The sequence below is a fragment of the Chelonoidis abingdonii genome, chromosome 1 (assembly GCF_003597395.2).
Source record: "Chelonoidis abingdonii isolate Lonesome George chromosome 1, CheloAbing_2.0, whole genome shotgun sequence".
Classification (NCBI taxonomy): domain Eukaryota; kingdom Metazoa; phylum Chordata; order Testudines; family Testudinidae; genus Chelonoidis; species Chelonoidis abingdonii.
In genome coordinates, this window is record NC_133769.1 from 120,091,425 (window position 1) to 120,111,737 (window position 20,313).

A 20,313-nucleotide genomic window follows, 5' to 3' on the forward strand; every position below is an offset into this window, starting at 1 on the left:
CTGCCTTCTAGAAAGATCTTAATTGGCTCCAGGTGCCTTGATTAACCTGGAGCAACTGCCATTTTGTTACCAGGGTACTAGGGATTTGTTTAGCCTGGGGCTAACATACCTGTTTCTCAGTACTTTACTGTAGCCATCTGGCCTTGCCCCATCACAAAGGTTTTTAAAATGTTTAAGAAACTTCATTTAAAATTAAATTAAAATGTAGAGCCCGCTGGACCGGTGGCCAGGACATGGGCAATGCGAGTGCCACTGAAAACCAGCTTGTGTGCCACCTTCGGCACCCAGCCATGGGTTGCCTACCCCTGCTCTATAGTTAAAAAAGATCCACTTTCAACTTAACCGGGCTACTTTCTTTGGGCACTGCAGGTGCTAACACCTTCATTCTATTAAGACAGATTGTTAGGGGATCTATGGGGAGGGGAACACTCTGAAATGTGTCACATGAAGGTCTCAGTGCAAAGCTATTTCTGGTGACCAGGAGTTAATAAAGAAAAGTAAAGTGCTAGAGAGTTGAAAGGATATTAAAGAACATGCCCTTCCCCATCCATGGAAAGGTGTGATTCATATACGTTCGTATTTTCCCACTGCTTTGCTGGAAAAAAAAGCAATACTTTCTTATGGACATTAATGGGCATTCAAAGTGGCTAGAAGTGATTTTAGTGTCACATGATGGCATAAAAGGGGTTAATTGAGCCCCAAGGCGACTGCATGGGAGGCAGCCAATAGGATTGAGAGACTGAGAGAAGCACCCAGTCAGAGTTCAGCAGGCTCACATAAAAAAGGCTGCAGGGCCAGAGGTAGTCAGTTACTGCCTGGACCTCAAGGAGGGAGACCTGGGTTCCTAGCAGGTGGATTGAAGCAAGCACCTTGGATGGAGCAGCTGCTGGCAGGACTGGGGGAACGAGAGGGAGCACCTGGCTGGCTGCTGGGCCTGACATGCTGAGTGCCCTGAGGTAAGAGTGAACAAGGTGCTGCAGCCATGGGAAAGGGGTCAAGGGAAACATAGCAGTGCCAAGAGAAGTTAGAGATACAGCAGGAGCCTGCTATTTACAAGGTCCTTGGGTTGGGACCCAGAGTAGTGGATGGGGCTGGGTCCTCCCCACTTGTCACTGGGGAAGTGGCATAATTATTGGACTGAGGTACTGAACTTTGGAAGGGGGAACGCAGAGGATAACCTAGCAGGAGGGCTGAGTTGAGAAGAAGGACGCTGCCATTCCTGAAGCAGAGACAGAGTGACCGTGTGCAGACCACGGACAAGGGAGTGGCCTCAAGTTAATCCTCAGAACCATCAGGAGGAGGCACCAGTCTGGCAGTGAGAGCTGCACCTCATGACAGTCCACAACAACTGTCACAAAAATCACAGTAGCATTATAGAGTTTACTGTCCGTATATGGATTTCCTGAGGAAAATGGGGGTACTAATCTAATGGGGTACTATGACTTATTGCAGAAAAATACCAGACATCTGACATGATTAAACATATGCTATTATCACTGCACCTTTCCTCATGTAAATGGAGCTGGAGAAAGATCATTATGGACATTGAAAAATGGACTTTCAAAATGATAGCTAAGCAGGGACAGATGAAATTATCCTCACAGCTTGGCAGCCTTGTTTATTTAGGTGAAAATGTAGCCTATGTACTGTCACTGCATGCTCATCCTCTCTGAACTATTGCTGAAGCAACAGTGAAAAAATAATCTTGCTCTTCTTGAACCTGATTTGCCCCAAAAGGTCGAAAACAAAGGAGTGAAACACAAGGACCTGCATGTCAAAACTCATGCTAAACTCCAGGAATTCAAAACCAGGAGTATTCAAGTCATGCCAGTAGAAGAAGGGAAAATGGGAATTTGGAACCATTGTAAAGGTTGGATCCTCCAGCGTACTTCGTTCCGATTGGTCCTAGAATATTCAGCCTACATATTGATCACAATTGCAGGGGTAGGGTGTAGGGTTGGAGGCAATCGCTCAGGTAGGTATGATCTGGGCCATTTAGGGCTTTATAGGTCAAAACTCAAACCTTAAATTCCACCTGGAGACCAATGGGCAGATCCAGGAGAACCGGTGTTATATGCACTCAATAGCACAGGGTGCCAAATTCAGCACCAGCCTCAGTTTCAGGATAGATTGAAGATGTACCCCATGTACAGGACATGGCAGTCATTTAATTTCTTGGTGGCAAAGGCAGGAAGATCTGCATCATTTAAGGAATACCTAAATGAAAAACAAACAAGCTCTCTTGGCTGTTGCTGCTCCTTGATCTTCTAGTAACAGCTGGAAATCTAACCAGACATCTAGACTGTAAACTCCAACAACAAAAGGCAGATGCACCCCCGCAATCAAAGGAGCAGATATTATCTTCATTGTATCTTCTCAGTCAACCAACCAACCTCAACCCAGTTCTGGTGTGACTGAGCTTCAGCCAGCTACCTCTCATAACTCTCAGCCACATCCTGAGTAACACAATCAGCTGCTTTGACTAGGTTGGATATGATAATAATAGAGCTGGGTGTCGTCATCACTACAGTGAATACATTGCAACATATGTCTCCTCACTAATGCTCCCAGCACCCCTATAAAACCTTAAACTCCAGGAAACCCTGAGTGAGTATGCCCTCAGAAAGGAGGAGCACTTGCCCAAGATTCCACTAAATGCTCAGCAAGAAAAGAATGGATCCACCCGAAAGCAGCTCTGTTCATCTCCACTGTGGTCTGTGGGGAAGAGAGACACACCTCCATATGAACCATATCACTGGCAGCTGATAGGTTTAATAATACATGCATGGTCTTCATCCATTGCCAGAAGATTTTCAACTAATGCAACTAGAGCATCTCTGTGCTGTAGCTGGGTTGATACCGAGACTGGTACAGATCAAGGAGATATGAGGCAATGAGATGCGTAGAGTTGTCTTGACTAAAATATACACCTCAAAAATGGCATCTTCACTGTCAACATTAACTATTTCACTGCTGACTATTTTGGCAGAAACATCAAGCTAATATGCTGTCTCACAGTCCCAAACTATCTATCACTTCTCTGCATGTTTTCAAAGCCACAGCAGACCCTGACTACTGCCCCAAAGAGCAACTCCTCCCCATGACAAATTCCTCAATGCAGCTTAAGAAATCAGTCAGATGTTGAAAATGTGGGCGGAAGCATAAAATAAACGTAGGGCCTGCTGTACGGATTGTATTTATCAAATCCTTATTTAATTCATGAAAAATCTACATTTAGCAACTCAATTTAAAGAAATGTTGTAGAAAATTGTCTACTGGACTATATGACCCAGAACTCTTAGCAGGAAATTGAGTGTGTCTCAGCTTGGGGTGGGGGAGGTGGACCCATGATGGAGTATTAGCAGCAAACCACAAGGTCTCTCTTTCCACAATAGAGCAGGGGAAGAAAAATTACATTCCAACATGTGTGTAATGTACCACACCCTCCATGGCAGCTGGTATTGAGGTTAATGCTCTCCTAGGGCTGCAGTTACTCCTGCACTCCCTGAGTAGAGAGTGAGGATGGAGTCAGATATCTGCAGAGTGCTTCTTGGATAGGTGGAACCTCATTTACCTAAGGTTTCCCCTCTCCCAGGTATCCTCACATTGTGAGAGCAGTGCCTAGTACAGGGGTGGGCAAACTACAGCCCAGGGGCCACATCCAGCTCTTCAGACATTTTAATTTGGCCCTCGAGCTCCCAGCAGGGAGCAGGATTGTGGGCTTGCCCTGCTCTGTGTGTGCTGTGGCTCCCGGAAGCAGCGTCATGTCCTCCCTCCAGCTCCTATGTGTAGGGGCAGCCAGGGGGCTCTGCACACTGCCCCTGTCCCAAGTGCCGTCCGCGCAGCTCCCATTGGCTGGGAACCATGGTCAGTGGGAGCTGCAGGGATGGCACCTGCGGACAGGGCAGCGTGCAGAGCTGCCTGGACGTGCGTCCGTGTAGGAGCTGGAGGGGGGACATGCTGCTGATTCCAGGAGCTGCTTGTGGTAAGTGCCACTCAGATCCTGCACCCCAGCCCCCTTCTGTGCCCCAATCCCCTGTCCCAGCCCTGATTCCCTTCCTGCCCTCCAAACCACTCAGTCCCTGCCCAGAGCACTCTCCTGCACACCCAAACCCACCCCAGAGCCTGCACCCCTAACCAAAGACCGCACACACACCCCCGCACCCCAACCCCCAGTTTTGTGAGCATTCATGGCCTGCCATACAATTTCCATACTCAGATGTGACCTTCAGGCCAAAAAGTTTGCTCACCCCTGGCTTAGTACAAGGGGGCCGTGATCTCTGACTGAGGTTCTTAGGAGCTGGTGCTTCCACAATAGAAATAATAATCCTCTCCAGGACCCATTTCACACACTCAGATTAGGCTTGCTTGACCCAGTATGTAGTCAATTTATTACTCTAAGTACTTAGGGGTTTATGTACCTTTAAGTTTCTGAATAGTTATCCCCCAAATTGGTCCTTCATATTATGCACTTCTCTAATGTTTTTGCATCTGCTTCTTCCCCACTTCAGTTTATAATTCTTCTTTTCTTTTGAAATAGATATTGCAGTTCCTCCTCGCTATTTTGGATACAGATGAGGACAGCCAACATTTTTGGCTTAGCAAAGTGTCTGGGCTAGTTAAACAGTCTTGGAATGCTATTACAATCTCTGTCCAATTTATTCCTCTTTCCTATATACTGCAGGAGCTTCCTTGGCATGGGTTAGGTCACAGAGCTGGCTTTTATGGACAAATGGCATAGATGTTGCCTATCCAGAGTAACTGGATGTCTGGAAGACTGAGGGAGGGAATACATCTTGAATGACAACGTAACCATCTTTCATAGGTCTGTGCTACAGTCAGCCCGACACAGAATGGTCAGCTCTAGTTGGTTTCTAGCTTTTGCTGTGTGATCATGTTATGTAAGCTCACACAGTGTGATGCAGCATCTTGGAGAATTTTTATTTTATTTTAAGCTAGTGTCGATTCATTACAACAATACTATTCCTCCTGAGCACTTACACAGCATTGTACATCTTCACAGCACCTTAAATAGCTAGTGCTTTCAATACTCAGGTTGAATATGGCTGGCACTGTGGGTAGGTAATGGACGTGGGCAAAAAGTATATGAAAATAGGGTTTCTCCTGCCCTTGCAGTCCGTACTGTTCACTCTTCCCAGTCCTGCGTTCAGAGGCACGCAACACTTCTTTTACACAGTAATTGTCTTCTGTGCTGTATCCCACGTGCACACTGGCCACTACACTTCCTTCTCCGACTGCCACACACACTCTCTCTGAGCCCTGCCTCCAGCTCTCTAACTTCTCCCCACATTCCCTCTTTCCTCTACTGCTCTTGCCATGAATGCAATTACATGTACGCAGCCTTGTCTGAGTTGCCCACAGCCAGCAATTCAGAAAGCTGCTTCCTTCCAGGGGGGATGCCCTGTGTTGATTGGTAGTGGACTGGGACTCAGGAAATCTGGTCTCAATTCCTGTCTCTGCCATATTGCCCATGTGACTTCAGGCAAGTCACTTAATCTCTCTGTGCCTTAGATCCCTGCCAGTAAAATGGGAATAATGCTACTTGCTTTCTATCACCTTTTGTCTATTTAGATTTTCAGCCCTTCAAGGCAAGGGCTGTCTCTTCCTGTGTGTGTATTGTGCCTACCACAGTGAAGCCCTGCTCTCTTGGGGCCTCTCAGGGCAAGTGTAGTAATGCATATTCCTTATGTCACTGCTAGCAGAAGAGAGGATAGTGACCGGCTTTGAAGCTCCTCCATTTAAGCAGGTGGGGTGTCTATATGGGGCGGGGGGAGACAGTAATAGACTCACCATCTAGATTCCCTCCTGCTCCTCTACAGCAATGTCTCAGTTTACTGCTCCTGAACTCTATTGCATGAGGGCTGCCTCCAGCTGTGCAGCAGTGCTTGCTAGGGCTGGTTGGGATTTTTTTGCTGAAGCCATTTTTCAGTTGGGTGGGCGATGACCAGGCTAGCTGATAGCCCACAATTAAGACACTCACATAGGATGCAAGAGATTCAAGTTCTTGTCCCTGCTCAGAATTAGGCAGACTAGGGACTTCAGCCTGGCTGTGTCATATCCTGTGCAAGTGCCCTGATGTGATGCTATTGGCTGTTATGAGGTGGAGTGCATGTGTCTCCCCCGTTTTTCTTGATCCATTTTGAAAGGGGTAGTAGTTGTTCTCAGGGCTGCCGAGAGCGGGTTCGGGCCCTGGTGAAAAAAAATTTTCAGGCCCCCCCAGCAAGGGCGGACTGGCTAAACAGGGCCAATGAAGCCAGGGAACCTGGGCCTTGGTAATTTGTACCGGCTTCCCCCTACACCCTCGTCAGCCCTGGTTATTCTGATGCAAAAAGAAAGTAAATCTCATCCTCAGTTTTTTTTCCACAAAACAGAATTCTTGTTTCCGGACCAGTCCTGCTCCTTGCTTTCATGCAATGCTTCACCCTCAAGTAGCATCCATCCCTATTGCCATCGCAGTAGAGGAGCAGAGACAAGTTCTATTTGTGACAGTTACTTAGATCCCCACAGAAGGCCCTAGCCAGACCAAAGGCAATGTTTGCAAAAGGCTGGTATCTGTGAAACCTAAATGCACAGGCCTGTTATCTGTAAAGTTAGGTTTTGTATTTGAGTCTGTTACAAATTAGTGACCCAGACCTAACCTTTGCTCATTGCTTGAGCCGTCCTGCCAAAGCGAAATGGTTTATTTAGGTACAAAGGATAAAGGGCCTGATTCTCCCCTCACCTACGCCAATGTTATAGTGAGGTACATTGCATTTGTTAGAATTACTCCTGACTTAAACAGCCCTAAGCAAGAAGGGTCTAAGCAAGAAGGGTCTCAAGCCCAAGCACTCTACACCCTGCCCCTGAAATGCCTGCCCCAGCAGCTGTGAAACTTGTAATTAGGCAGCTAAAGTATGTGACAGCAACACATTTTCCACAGTGAAGACAATGCTCAAAATGGAACCACTATAACTGAAAATGATTCAAACACAAATGGGACTCATTTCCATGTCTCAATGAACTGGGAATGTGTGCAAGTGCTGAACGCTTCAAATGTCATTGTAAACATTTTGCATTTCCCCATTCCTTATGCTGCCATCTGAAAAGTTTGGAAAGTGATGCACATCTGTTGTTCATATTTTGTGCTCTCTGTGAGAAAAGTGGGCACAGCCTTCAGGAAGGGAGTCATCCCGGAGGCCAAAGTTCTCTGGCCATATGTTAGCCTGAAGAAGCAGTATAAAATGGTACGTTAGGAATGAAGTCACCTTAACCTTGGGAGACATTGTGGTCTTGTAGGATGGCGTGGTTTCATACTGAAAATATTCAAGTATTTTCTTTTAATTAGGATGTGGGTCATTGTGCTGTTCAGTATGTTTTTAGTAAGTATGAGGGCATTGTGCCGAAGATAAATCGTTCTTCCTATAATAATTATTATTATGGGTAAAATGTCTCATACAAGTGTGCTTTCTGCTCCTATTCTGTTTTATTTTTATTAAATGCCTTCCATTTACATAGCCAGCAATACCAAGAAAAATAAAATTCCACAGCTAACTGCAATGAACTAGCTGTCTGCACCAAAATTAATATTTCTAAATGTGAATGATATATAATTCCACAGTAACACATTTTAAATCCTAGTGAGGGAATGATCTCACTGAAAACTTCAGACTGATCCCTACTGCTATGTTGTTCCTTCTCATCTGACACACGACTCCATTCCCAATATCCAATATGCTTATGCACTCAAGATGTGCTTATACTTGACAGAGCTGATACTATCACCTGCCCCTGGAGGGCGCCTTTGCCAGGCACGACTGGGACCTTTCATACCACAGCTGATTGCTATGGTTTATATGTGATGTGCTGCTATTATTTATTTGTTTCTGGTAGTGCCCAGAACCTGCTAGGCCCATCTAAAGGCTTTAATGGCATTAAAGTAAATATTGTCTTTCCCCCCCACTTATTGAAATCCTATTTTCTTCACATTGCAAACTCTCCTAAATTTGCAGGGATACTCAGTGCTTCTTCTGTAGTTCTGTTTTGTATTAAATTTTAGACCATCTTTGAATGTACTGGCATAGTTTGTCAAGGAAAGACAATACAACCCTCAGGTTGTTTTATTAAAGATTGAAGGGCCCTGCTCAATACAGAGTGTAAAAACACTTTTGTCGTCTAAAGATTAATATGGAAAATTTCTCCAAATGTTACATCTGCGTCTGTCTAACACAGGCAATATTGTCTAGAGACAGGAGGTAATAGTAAGGATGACCAAATTTGCTCATGGTGGGTGGGCTTCTCTCTTATTTCCGAGTGATTTTTTTCCCCTTCCCAGACAGATCTGCCAGCTGGGTGGCTAGCTAGCAAATATTAAGCTCGCTCACCTTTATGTCAAATATGCACAGCTGTGCATGCACCATCACGGTTGTTCCAACTGAGCTATATTCTCTGTATATACCATTAGCATGACTTATGGTTATGCCATTTTCCATGGCTCGTCTTAGCATAATTCAGAGCCTGTCTGTTACGGAAAAAAATGTGCTGTGCTCTTTACGTGGTGGGGACTCAAGGTAATTTCAGAGAGTTAGACTGTCTTTAGCAGCAGCCTGAGCAAGAGATGGTATATAAGCTGGACCACTCAGGAGCAGCCCTAGGAGGCACTGTGCCTCTCCAATATCCTTCGGAGGCACACTTTCTTCCTGCTGCTCTCATGCAGCACTGGAAGAGAGAAGTATGTTACTGCAGTCCTTGAAAGTGTGCATCTTAATGCCTTGCATCTGAGCAGTGAGCAAGGGAGGGAGGGTGGAACCAAAGCTCCACCCAATTCCCTCTCCTGTCTGCTACCAGTGCCTACACACTTACTCACAATGGGGAGTAGGTAAGTGACAGGGGTATGCTCCTCACCAGACTCAGACCCTGTAGCTGAGTAAGGCTTACTCAGGAAAGCAGGGGTGTGGAGGTCTACTTCCCCTGTGTCTTGAAATAAGACATAGGTGTTATATAGCCCATAGTTCATAGTGGGGGAATTCTCTCAAAACCTTGAGAGAGATGTTCTGTCTCCCAGTACCTCACAATGGTTCCACTGTGGAAAACCATTATTTGTATCTGTCCGCTATTTATATCCTTATTTAGTGTCTTTCCTTCTGGAGAGCCACAACCCAAGAGCAGTGCAGAAGTCTCAGCTGCATGAGGGGTGTGTGTGGAGATACCCCATGTCAGGGACAGTTCCTATAGACAGTCTGCCTGTGAAGAGATGAGGCATGCGAGACATCTTTGTTGGTGCTGATGGGAGTGGCCCCGATTTCTTTTTTGGAGCTGTGGTGTGCACTTCCCTCCAAATGCCACCAATTAGTGAACAGGGGTCAGGCCGTTGTGAGGTATCTAGCACCACTGCATGTGTTAACTGTGCCCCATCCCCGTGCACTCCACAACAAAGGATTGTGAACACTGAGTTAGAATTAAATGTTACACTGTACTGTTCCTGCATGAGTGACACAGAGGGAACTCAAACACGAATGGATAAAAGTATTTTTCTGGCAGGATGTGCAATATGTAGGTTTATCTGAGAATGTCTTGTTGGAACAAGAAGACAGGAATGCTTGATTCTAACAGTAGACACTGGAACCAATGGATAATAAACCTTACTGTGACAAGGCTATAACCTTTTTAAACCATGACCCATGTCAGCACTCCTATGTGTCACACCTTTATTATTAGTAGCAGGAGTGGGGAAATTACCACTACTTTCTTGCCAGTGTCACATCTTTATTACAGATATAGAAAGAAAGTCTGCTTGTCTGCTTCTATATGGTACCCCAGGGCATATGTTCAGTTCCTCCTAACAGAGAGCTCTCTGTTTTCTGCTAAGGTCAGCTTTGGTCATTCTTTGCATAAGTGCTGGCCATCCATTCTAGTTACAGCTATACCTTTGCAGCTAATGTGTTCAAAACCGTGCTTATCATGCATTCATCAATCAGTTTTCTTTGTTCCTTTCTGTTAGTCTCTATGTGATTTTTCAATCACCCACTTTCGATTGGTGTACCTTAACAAAAGCAAAAGATTTTGATACACTGCAATTCTTTATAGCGTGTAAGTGACACACAAGTCATAGAATAGCAATTCCTATGTAGATTCCTCACCAAAAAAAGCTGTACTTTGGAATCACAGAATCATAGCACCTTAGAGTTAGAAAGCACCGCAAGGGTCATCTAGTCTAACCCCCTGCCAAGATGCAGGATGTGTTGTGTCTAAAGGCACATGCCACACAGTCATCCTCTCTTAGAACAAGGAGAGCATATGTGAACCATTACCCTCCGTCCTCATGTACTCCAGCAAAGCAATAAGATGTGGATTTTACATCAGACCCCCAGTTGATGAGTTACACCTGAGTGGATCTGTTGAACAGCAAACATTTCACCTAAAAATAAATTAGGTCTCCCACAATGTGCAGTCCGTATCAGGATTAGTCTCTCTCTCTCAGGCACACAGTGCTCGTGTCAAATCAGCAACATACGTGTTTCAGTGCAAAACAGGGGTGGGTGACATCATAAAAAAAATTTGCTGTTGGACTCAATGCTTCTCAGTGCGCGCATGAGAATCCGAAGAGGCGAAAAGACTCGTTGCACAGCCCTTGTGCCCCAAGAGCCTTGGTGTAACTTTGCTCCTGCAGCCACAGTCCTGTCATTAGTTCTGCCTGCCACCATGTATTGCGATGAGTCATCCTACCCACGAACATCACCCAGCCTCTCCACCATTCTTTAGTCCTACAAAATGCTGTGGTGGTGGATGCCTAATAGATCAGCTCCCTTGGTGCAAACTTGGTGCCTGCTGATGCTTTTGTACCGTTTCCCCACTGGATTGTGCTAGCCATGTTAGCAGCCCTGCTACGCAGTCCCATCGAGAGACAGGCAGAGGTGGCCCTCACCCCCGCCTCCCCCCGGGCGGTGGAAGGGGTCTCCTACACGTCAGACACACCACTGTAGGTCTGTGTCCACCAGTAGGAGTATCAGCAAATACCTTCCTCTTCTGCTCAGACAGTGTGTATTGGACTGTGGGTACATATAAGGGTATGGAAACAAACATTCCTCCCACTGCACTGCTCCTCCCCCTTCCAAGTCTCTGGAGCCCAGATCAGTAGCTGTAGTGGCACTGACCTCAAGGATGGAGCTGCTCTGGGATTCTCAGTATTGCTCACTAGTGCAGAATCTAATTACAAAGTAAAAAATGATAAACTACTAAAACCCAGTAATAAAAAAGACTGTTAGATTAACTTCCCCCCACCCAAAACATAACAAACAACCCCAAAACACAGAGTGCCAGTCTCTCTATGCCTGGAACTGACCATGGAAGGGAAGGCACTGAGGGAACTCGAACTTCCCGACTTTATAAAACTGCTGCTCTGAATACCCAATGCTGTGAAAATATGCTCCTGTGGACACCACTCTCTGCCGTGTTTGGATGCGCATCCCACGAATGGTTTGATACAGAAATATTACCTACCTCTCAGGAGATGATCAATAGTGCACTTTCTAAACCCCAACCATATCGTCTCTTTAGATTGTAAATTTTATAGGAAAACAGTGATAAACCTTTGAGAGCCATGGTCTCCACAGAGATTTCCCAGTACTTCTAATGAAAACATTGAGAAGGTATGAGTGACTGCAATCACAGGAATTCCATGCTCACAGCACTCAAATGTAGTCCCTGTAGCTACTATCACATATAGCCAGGATATGTCTGCTTCCACTCGGTCCTATCTCCAGCATGTATGGGAGTAAGCAGCTTACAGGGCTGCTGCTTAACAGATTGGTGTTGAAGGAGCACTTTAAGTTTTAGCTTCAATTCCTGCCCCATGCCATGAATGAAGGGATGGGGTGAGGGAGGGTCAGTCAACAGTTTCTGAATCCTGTGCCATGACAGGAAAGGGAAGCCGAAGGAAGTCTTCCCTCTATGCCATAAGAGGAAAGCGGGGTGTCAGAGTCAGAGTGGAGATGGCAGGAAGGCATGGCTGAGAGGTGGGGCCCAACCTTGCCAGTAGCTGCAGGGTTTACTGTTATGGTTGCTTTGTACTAACTAATTGATAGTATAGAGCTTACTATTGATGTACCATATTATAATTACTTTATCAAAGGGTTTTGCATGATGCTTCTCACCACAGTGTGCAAAGATATTTCCACTGGAAATGAAATTTAAAACCTTATTAATCTATGTCCTTGATTATTTTTTCAGAAATGTTGATGAAAATTCACTAACACGTGTACACTTTCACTTTTTTTTTCCTGTTTGAGTGTCCTATTTTAGAGCAAACCCCCAGTGTATTTTTGTAGTCATGAATCTTGGAATTCAAAGTTTCTTATGGCTGAACATCATGTCACATTGTTGAATTTTCCATCCTGTCAACTTGCATAGTTTTTCTACTGTGAAATAGCCACTTTGCAGAAATTCGCTGGAAAAATGACCTGACACGCAAATGGCCTGGAACACAACAATACAGTTTGTGAACAATCTCATTCAAAAAGCACAATTGCTTTCATCCAGCCCTAGTTATAACATATAAGTTGGCTTCCTCTTTCAGTGAACACTGAGCTCTTGCAGCAAGTCAATGACTTTTGTAGGAAATAGAACTCAGGAGTCTTTCTGACTCTCAGTCCTCAGCTGTAACCATTAGCTCTCTCTGATCCTGCTCACACACTGGAGTGGACACTTCATATATTTAAAATCCTGGAATTAAAAATCTCTGTGGCAATTTAGAGCCACTCCCCACTTGTCATATGCTCATGACTAGTCTAATTGACTTCAGTTGATTTTGGCTCTTTATAGCCTGAGGTTTTTAAAGCTTTTAGTACAGCAGAGCTTAGACATCCTGTTCTCCCTTGTGTTAGTCAATTATAAATGTGACATCTGCTGTATCAACATACTGCGTGTGTTAGATTTTATGTTTCAAAGCCTTGCCGAGACAAAGCCTATTGCATTAGGAAAGGTATCTGAATGCTAAAATAAAAACGCGTATTTCCAAAAGCAAATAGCAATTTTTTGTACTTAATAAAATGTAATCGTAATATTTAAAAAGGGAACTAAACAACTGATATAAGCATACTTACCATGATTTGGAGTTTGTGTAAATTAACATACTTTTGGAGCTATGCCACTTTGCATCAGTTGAGTATCTAGCTCTTTAGCTAGAGGTGTACAGTGTTACATGAGATTAGTTTACTGTACATGGGCCAAATCCTGCTTGTTGTGTGCACGTGAGTAGATCCAAACAGGCCTTGTGATTGAAGGAAAAGATCCAGACAGGCATTAAAACGATAGACTTATGAACACATAAATAGCCCACCCAGCTGCAATGTCTTGTTATATGTATTTTTCCCTCTCACTGTGCTTTTGTATAAATTATCATCAAATAATAAACCTGCAGAATATCTCGTGGTTTGGGCAGTTTCTTCCACTTCTCTCCAGTTCAGTCAGCCTTTTTCTTTCAGTCTTTCTTGGTGTGTGTGTATATGTATGTGTCTGTATACTGTGATATATATTTACATATGTAAGAACAGTTATATTTCATCTCATTCTTTGCAAATACTTTATGTACCTCACTTTTTTCTATGCATGTGTTTTGTATTTGTTCTTTCACTTCTTTAAATTACTCGAGGTAGCTAAAACTTCCAGTAGAATTCTGTGAACGGTCTGCAATTTTCTGATGCTCTACAAAAGAGATTTCAAGGTAAAGATTAATCCAAACATACTTGATTAATGGAAAAAGAAAGTTTAGTGAAAAGTGCTGTTCAGAATATATATATAGATGGACATCTATTAACTCAATGTTTACCTGAACTAGTCAACATTTTTCAGGATCAGTGATTAGCGTCAAAGATTTTAATGGCATTTTAAACTATTTTTAAGAACACGGACATTCTATATGTAACTTCTGCTACACTATTTGACAGGTAACTGCCTATCTGCCAACTCCTCTTTCATGCTTCTCTCATACTATTGCTTTAACATTTTTGTTTCTGCAGGAAAAGACAAACAGTTTTTACATTCTCTTTCTACATATGGTATTCGTTAAAACAGTACAATGAAGTTGGTTGTGATGAATGTGCTTTTTAAATTTTCTTTAAAATTGATGCAAAAAATAAACGTATTTACTGTGCCCCCTTTCCTTGCAGTATATTTCCTTTTTTAAAGCTCCATTTGTGTTCAACAAGACAGCCTCTTTTCTCCAAGATTAACATTTCTTATGATTGTTCCTGACAGAGGATTTACTTTCAGAGGCCCTGCTAAGGATAACCAAAAAAGGGCATGTAGCAAGACACTTTTGGCAGCTTGCATGAATTTTCGGAGCTTTTTAGGTCTTGGTTTTCTGATGAGTGGCTTCCTGAGCATGCCTAGGGAATGACAGGCATCTCTGCAGGCAGGCTGGACCCACCTTGGCTCAAGCCTAGTCATTGGCTGCTTATTAGAATAAATTGAGAACAATGCATACCACTGGCTGCCAATTGTAAACATAAGGGATATGTAGTCACTTAGCATTGACTTTTGGGTGGGGCCAAGGAAAGTCTGTAAGTTTTATTCAATAGGGCTGTGTGTTAGGCTGCTGGTGTACCTTTCTTGCTGTGCTCCTGCCTAAACAGCCAGTTATTCGTTTCCTTCCTACTAGTTGAAAACTTTTCAGCTGCAGAGGTAAGGGATTAAGCTACTCTTTCCCCCACCCCAATGATCTGATTCGACTGCATTTGCTGTTTAATGTCTATCCACAATGCATGTTAAATGTAACAGAGCTGTGCAAATATACTAAAAGTGCCTGCAGCTTTTCCCCTTGGCAGATGTTCATTGTGAACCACTGTTAGTGAGAGAAGATTTCATATTTTGTTCTTCACAGAGATGCATGCTTTGCGTAGTGAGTGCAGAACGGAAAGGCTTCTCATGTGCAGGATAGCCCGTTGTTTGTTTGGAGGGAGGCGGAAACCCAGTTGGGCCAGGATTAATAAGTCGGTACCATGCAGTGGTATTCTTGGGGGCACTTGCCCATGGAACAAAAACTTATTCATGTTTTCTTTTAAAGTGCACCTAAAGGAGTGATTGAAATAAGATTTTGCAGGTTAACAGGCTGACTTGCTTTTCATTTTACAACTTAAGAGCCAGGCTATTAAAGTAGCAAAAATCTAAAGGTAGAGCAGGCAGGGAAAACATTGTCACTGATTTTGATATTTGCTGAAACAGATGTCTATTACGGCTGTCTTTCAGAAAAGTATTGTTGACAATAGACTGCATCCGTTTTTGTTTTCAGATTTAACATGCACAGCAGTATATTTCCAGAATGTTTCTTATGAAGCAGTCTTTCCTGTGAAAAGAAAGGGCGGCGGAGGAGAGACCCAAACTGTTCATGGGTGGGACTGGAGGGCTGGTGTGTGTGTGTGTGTGCGCTATTCCAGAAAGAGAGGAAGCAGACTTTCATTTCAAGCTACTTTTGACATGCTCATACAGTTGTGTAAGCCTGATAGCTGATACTAGTGACATTTTGTGTTGCATGGAATTCCTCGTAGGAAGGAATCATGGGGGCATGAAGATAGAGAGGAGTGAGATTAGCTGTAGAATGATAGGGGGGTGGGTGGGAGGAAGACCTGATAAATCGTGACCAAACCCACAAATATGTCAAAGGTGATTATTCTCCCATGCCTTGTTTCATTTTTTTGTGGCAAGGATGTACAACGTAATTTTTTTTAAATAACTTTTCTACAGCATGTGGCTTATTCTGATCACTTCATGTTTTTGGGAAGGTTTCTTCCCCCCCGCCACCCCCCCAAAAAAGGTTTGTTGGAGAATATTCTTATATTAATGACACATTGTTTCCCTTGGACACATCTGGAAGAAACAAACTATGGGGGGAGATTTTCTTTTGTAGTGTCTTTCATATACCATATTCTAAATGAATTTGCTAGCACGGCTAAGCATTAAATAAGTCTGAGATCAGCACCCTTTCTTTTTCTAATTATATTTACAGGTTGGGGTGTGTGTTTGTATGTGTACCTGTACAATGTTTGTTTGTTGCAATATTTTGCATTTGGAATTGGGAGGTATCAGGCGATCCTGAAATTGCTTTCTCCAAAGCCAATCAAAAGGGACTTTTCTTGAGATGCATTACAAATACAGTGAAAGCTGTTTTCTGTGGTTATTCAAGGGACTGACAAAAAATCATTTGTTAATGGAAGTGGCTTTCTGAAAAAGAGGGAGCAGAGTTGTTATCAGTATATTTGGGGAAGCTTATGGGTCTGTCTGTGTCTGTCTTCAGATAACTGTTTTGGGAGGATGATCATATTCAATAAAACCTATACATATAACTGTAATGTTTGGCATTTGGTTGTCATGATGGTACTGGGAAAAATATTGGATAGGTTGTTTGAGAACAGAAGACAAACTGAAGTCCTGAAAACTTCTCATTGTTGCACCTTGATATGACATTGTACCCAACCCAATCTTGCAGCCCATATTCACATGATAAGTCTTGGGTGAAATCAGTACATTCCTTAACAAATACATGATCAGACTCAAGGAGAGTAGATGTAACGGCTTGCCACATCTAAATGCACTTTGACAATGAGCAATGTAAAAGTATATTGAGAAGATAAAGCATTTCCTGCAGTTGCTACTTTATACTACTGTAGCACTATCTTTCAACACTGAACAGCACAAAGGAATCGAAAACTCAATATTTTGCACTCAGTATCATTATGAAACATTTTGAATTTTACGGGGCAGATGGTCAGTTCCCTCCCATGCAAGGTGATGCAGAGGGGAAAAGATGCACTACAATGGGGTTCTCTGTGTTCCTCAATTCCTCATTCACTGGGTCATTTGTGGAGGCTGCAATAGGTATGTTTACCAGCAGTGTTTCATATCAGTACAAAGTGTGGAGGACACTATTGTGAATTCAATGAAGTTTACTGCTTTGGGGATGGTTAAAGGGCACCTGTGCATAGAGATGACATGAGAGAGGACACAGTGGCAGTGATGGAATGAACTCTCCTTATTGAATAGCGATGGAACCAATGACTCTAAGGGTACGTCTACACTACCCACTGGATCGGCGGGTAGTGATCGAACCCTAATCGCTCTCCCGTCGACTGCTGAACTCCAGCTCGGCTAAAGGCAGAAGCAAAGTCGATGGGGGAGCGGCGGCTGTTGATCCTGCGCCGCGAGGATGCAAAGTAAGTGATTCTGAGTCAATCTAAGATATGTTAAATTCAGCTACGCTATTCTCGTAGCTGAAGTTGCATATCTTAGATCGATTTCCCCCCTCCCTAGTGTAGAGCAGGCCTAAGAGCTAGGAGTAGGACATGATAGGGCAATAGCACTGGACATTCTTCTTTTTTGCAGGGTGCTGGCAGGGACAGTGGTCTTCATAGCATCGAGATTTGGGTGCCAGTTACATTATCTGAACAGGTTGCTGTAGCACACTGGTTCTCAGGCTATGAGCAGGTTTCAGGGGTCTGCCAAAAGAAACTGGGCTTCATCCCCGAGCAGCAGGGCTCAGGGAGAGAATGCTACCTCCATCCCCGACTTACCTCAGCAGGCCACCAAGCTTGTCTGGGTTGGCCAGGATGTGTGTGTGTGGGGGGGGGGGCGGGGTTTGAAACCAAAAATTGCAGCGTCACTGCAAAAGAGAGATCTCCGCTGCTACAAAAAGGAGTTGCCTCACAGCCATTTGACTTAATGAGCCGGGAGCAGCTAGCCAAAGATACATATCATTGCTTTGCTCTGCAGCTCAGGGAGCAGGGCCAAGTGGAAGGCAGAAATCTAGGGGGCATGTGATCCCTCATGTCCCCTCATGCATTGCCTGTGGTTGGGTTCTGCAGGTTTGTCTATTTAAGTTTAGGACTCCCTGGGTAAAAATAGTTGAGAAACACTGTTGTAGCAAAAGCCCCTCTAGCACTGCTTCCACCTCTCCCCCTACACAACTGGAGGTGCTGATCCACTGTACTGTAATCAAACACTGGTGCATGAGTAGGTATGGAGGGCATCTATGCATAGCACTGCTTAACAGCCATGGCTAGCCTTACATGATACTGCCATCCCACATTTCCTCCTGACCGCTGGTGCAATGAGTAGAACAGCAGGCACCAAAGTACACTGCAAAAGATCTAACAAACTGGATATGCTCTAAAACGTGCTGTTGTTATTTCTGGTAGTTTTTTTTAAAGTGGATTATATAGCTGGGACAGAAGCAGAGTGCCGTTCACTTTTCTTTGCCAACACTCTCCACATCTGCTCACCTTTCTAACAATCTACAGGCTCTGTGCACATGAGCATTGTCAGAACAGGGGGAAGTGCACTGGGCACAAGAGGTGGCATAGTTTGTACTGTTTTGCATAGTGTGTGGCATATTTTCTCCTCTTTTCTACTATAGCAAACTGCATAACAATACTACCCTACTATCCTAGGGCCTTAAAATTCCTCTCATCCTGCAGGAGATGGGTTGCACAACAGGGTAAATTCCACTGTATAACACTGAGTTCCTGCGGGATTTCTTTCCTATAGAACAAATGGAATTTCAATATTCCAGAAGTGTATAAACACTGTTCTTTTTCTGTAGTTTGCATTTGACATTTTTTGTGGTTACATGGGCCATAATTCATATTGAGTCAGGTCGTCACCTGATGTAGGTCCATTAAAGTCAATGGAACTATGCTGATTTATATCACCTGAGGATTTGACCCACTGAATTTAGTTACTATGCAAGAACAAAGCGGTGAAAAAAAAGTGTGTATATATAAGGGTATGACTACACTAGAGATGGAGGTGTGACTTCCAGCTCAGGTAGACAAACCTGCATTAGCAGGTTACCAATAGAAGCATAGCTGTGGGGGCATGAGCAGTGGGACTGGCTAGCTGCCCCAAGTACATACTTAGGGTTTCAGATGGGATTGTACCCCCTCTCACCACTTCTGCTGCTGTGACCATATTGCTGTTTTTAGCACACTGTCTTGACTAAAGCTAGCCAAGGTATGCCTACCTAACAAGGAAATTATACCTCCAGCTCCAATGTAGACATATTCTAAGAAAGAGAGCAAGAGGCTGCGAATACAGTATTAGCTGTCAATCTTCAGTACCTACATCAAATCCCATGGGAACCAGAGAAAGGGTGTGTGTGTGTGAGGAGGGGAAATACCCTCAACGTTACTGTTGTTTTCTGGGTCAAATCCTACAAATCTTCCATTGTCTACAAGGAGAATTTCATGTATCGAGGGCTTGCAGAATTGGACCCCAGATGAGCAAAACTGGAGGCAGGCAGGATGACTACTTTAAAGAATGTTAGTAGAAAGTTAGCTAATGCTATGCTACTAGTCAAAGTAAGTTTCATCCTTTAAAAAAATGCCTGTTTATAATAACTTAATGGGAATTCTCATAACAAAATAGTTGTTTCCTTACTAAAATTATCTTCATCAGATATATATGTACAGATTTGTGTGCGCGCACACAGATAGGTTTGCTTAGATTGGTACTGAACTTTTGACTATTTTAGAAGGAAATTTTCTTTCTCAACTGACTGTGTGGTTATTGGGTATAGCTGCATTTTAGCGTCTGTGGCTTGTACATGTAACGTCATATAATCTGTATGTGTGTGAGTGCATGTATGTAATTATAGCCATTGCTGGCTTCAAAGAAAATGGTCAGAGAAAGATTTAACTGAAGCTGAAATTTGACTCAAAGGTATTTGAAGATCAGATTAGATTTGACCTTTTGGGATGAAACATTGAGGTCATTGAGGTCATATGGCTGTTGAACTATGTAACTCTTTATTTTCAGCTTTCTTCTGAAGCTTATGTATAAATTAGCTAATCAATATCAAGTGAAAGGGAGGATTTGAGATATTTTGTTTGGCAACATTTAGTCTTAAAAAAAAATGTGTATACCTCCTACTGGTCTCAAAATATGACTTGATAAATCCAGAAGATTAGGGTAGATAACTTATTTAGATAATAAACTGAATATACATGTATAACCAGTATGATTATCATAATTTTGACCCTCACTAAAAAATTATTTTGTCTTTTAAAAAAAAGTATTTTGGGAGTGAATCTGGTACTGGTGAATGCAGGTGGATTTACAGCCCTTGCAGCTAAAGTTTATCTGCAGGACTGGCAAAGCAGTATCAATGCAAACCTAACAGCACTGCTCTTCCAAAGCATCTCAACCCATCCATAAGGAAATGTGTGACAAGTTCCATCTCCAGGCTTATTCAGTCTTTCATCTCTCAGCTCACTTTGCCAATGAGAATGGTACATAAACAGTAGCAGTCGTGGAGGAGTACTAGGTAGA

At 43.5% G+C, this 20,313-nt stretch overlaps 2 protein-coding genes across 3 annotated transcripts in view; one reads left to right on the top strand and one right to left on the bottom strand.

Moving 5' to 3' along the window:
• The window catches only part of LOC116835616 (aldo-keto reductase family 1 member B1), a 645,245-nt gene that overhangs the window by 360,355 nt on the left and 264,577 nt on the right, over positions 1-20,313 (bottom strand). The gene's annotated exons all lie outside the window — the stretch shown is intronic.
• Positions 14,410-20,313, top strand: part of CALD1 (caldesmon 1) — a 250,640-nt gene continuing 244,736 nt past the window's right edge. Inside the window, exon 1 of one of the 2 annotated variants that reach the window (XM_032798575.2) lies at positions 14,410-14,676. The gene's annotated coding sequence lies outside the window, so the exon portion shown is untranslated. The remainder of the gene's footprint in view (positions 14,677-20,313) is intronic. The other variant, XM_032798573.2, reaches the window with a different exon arrangement.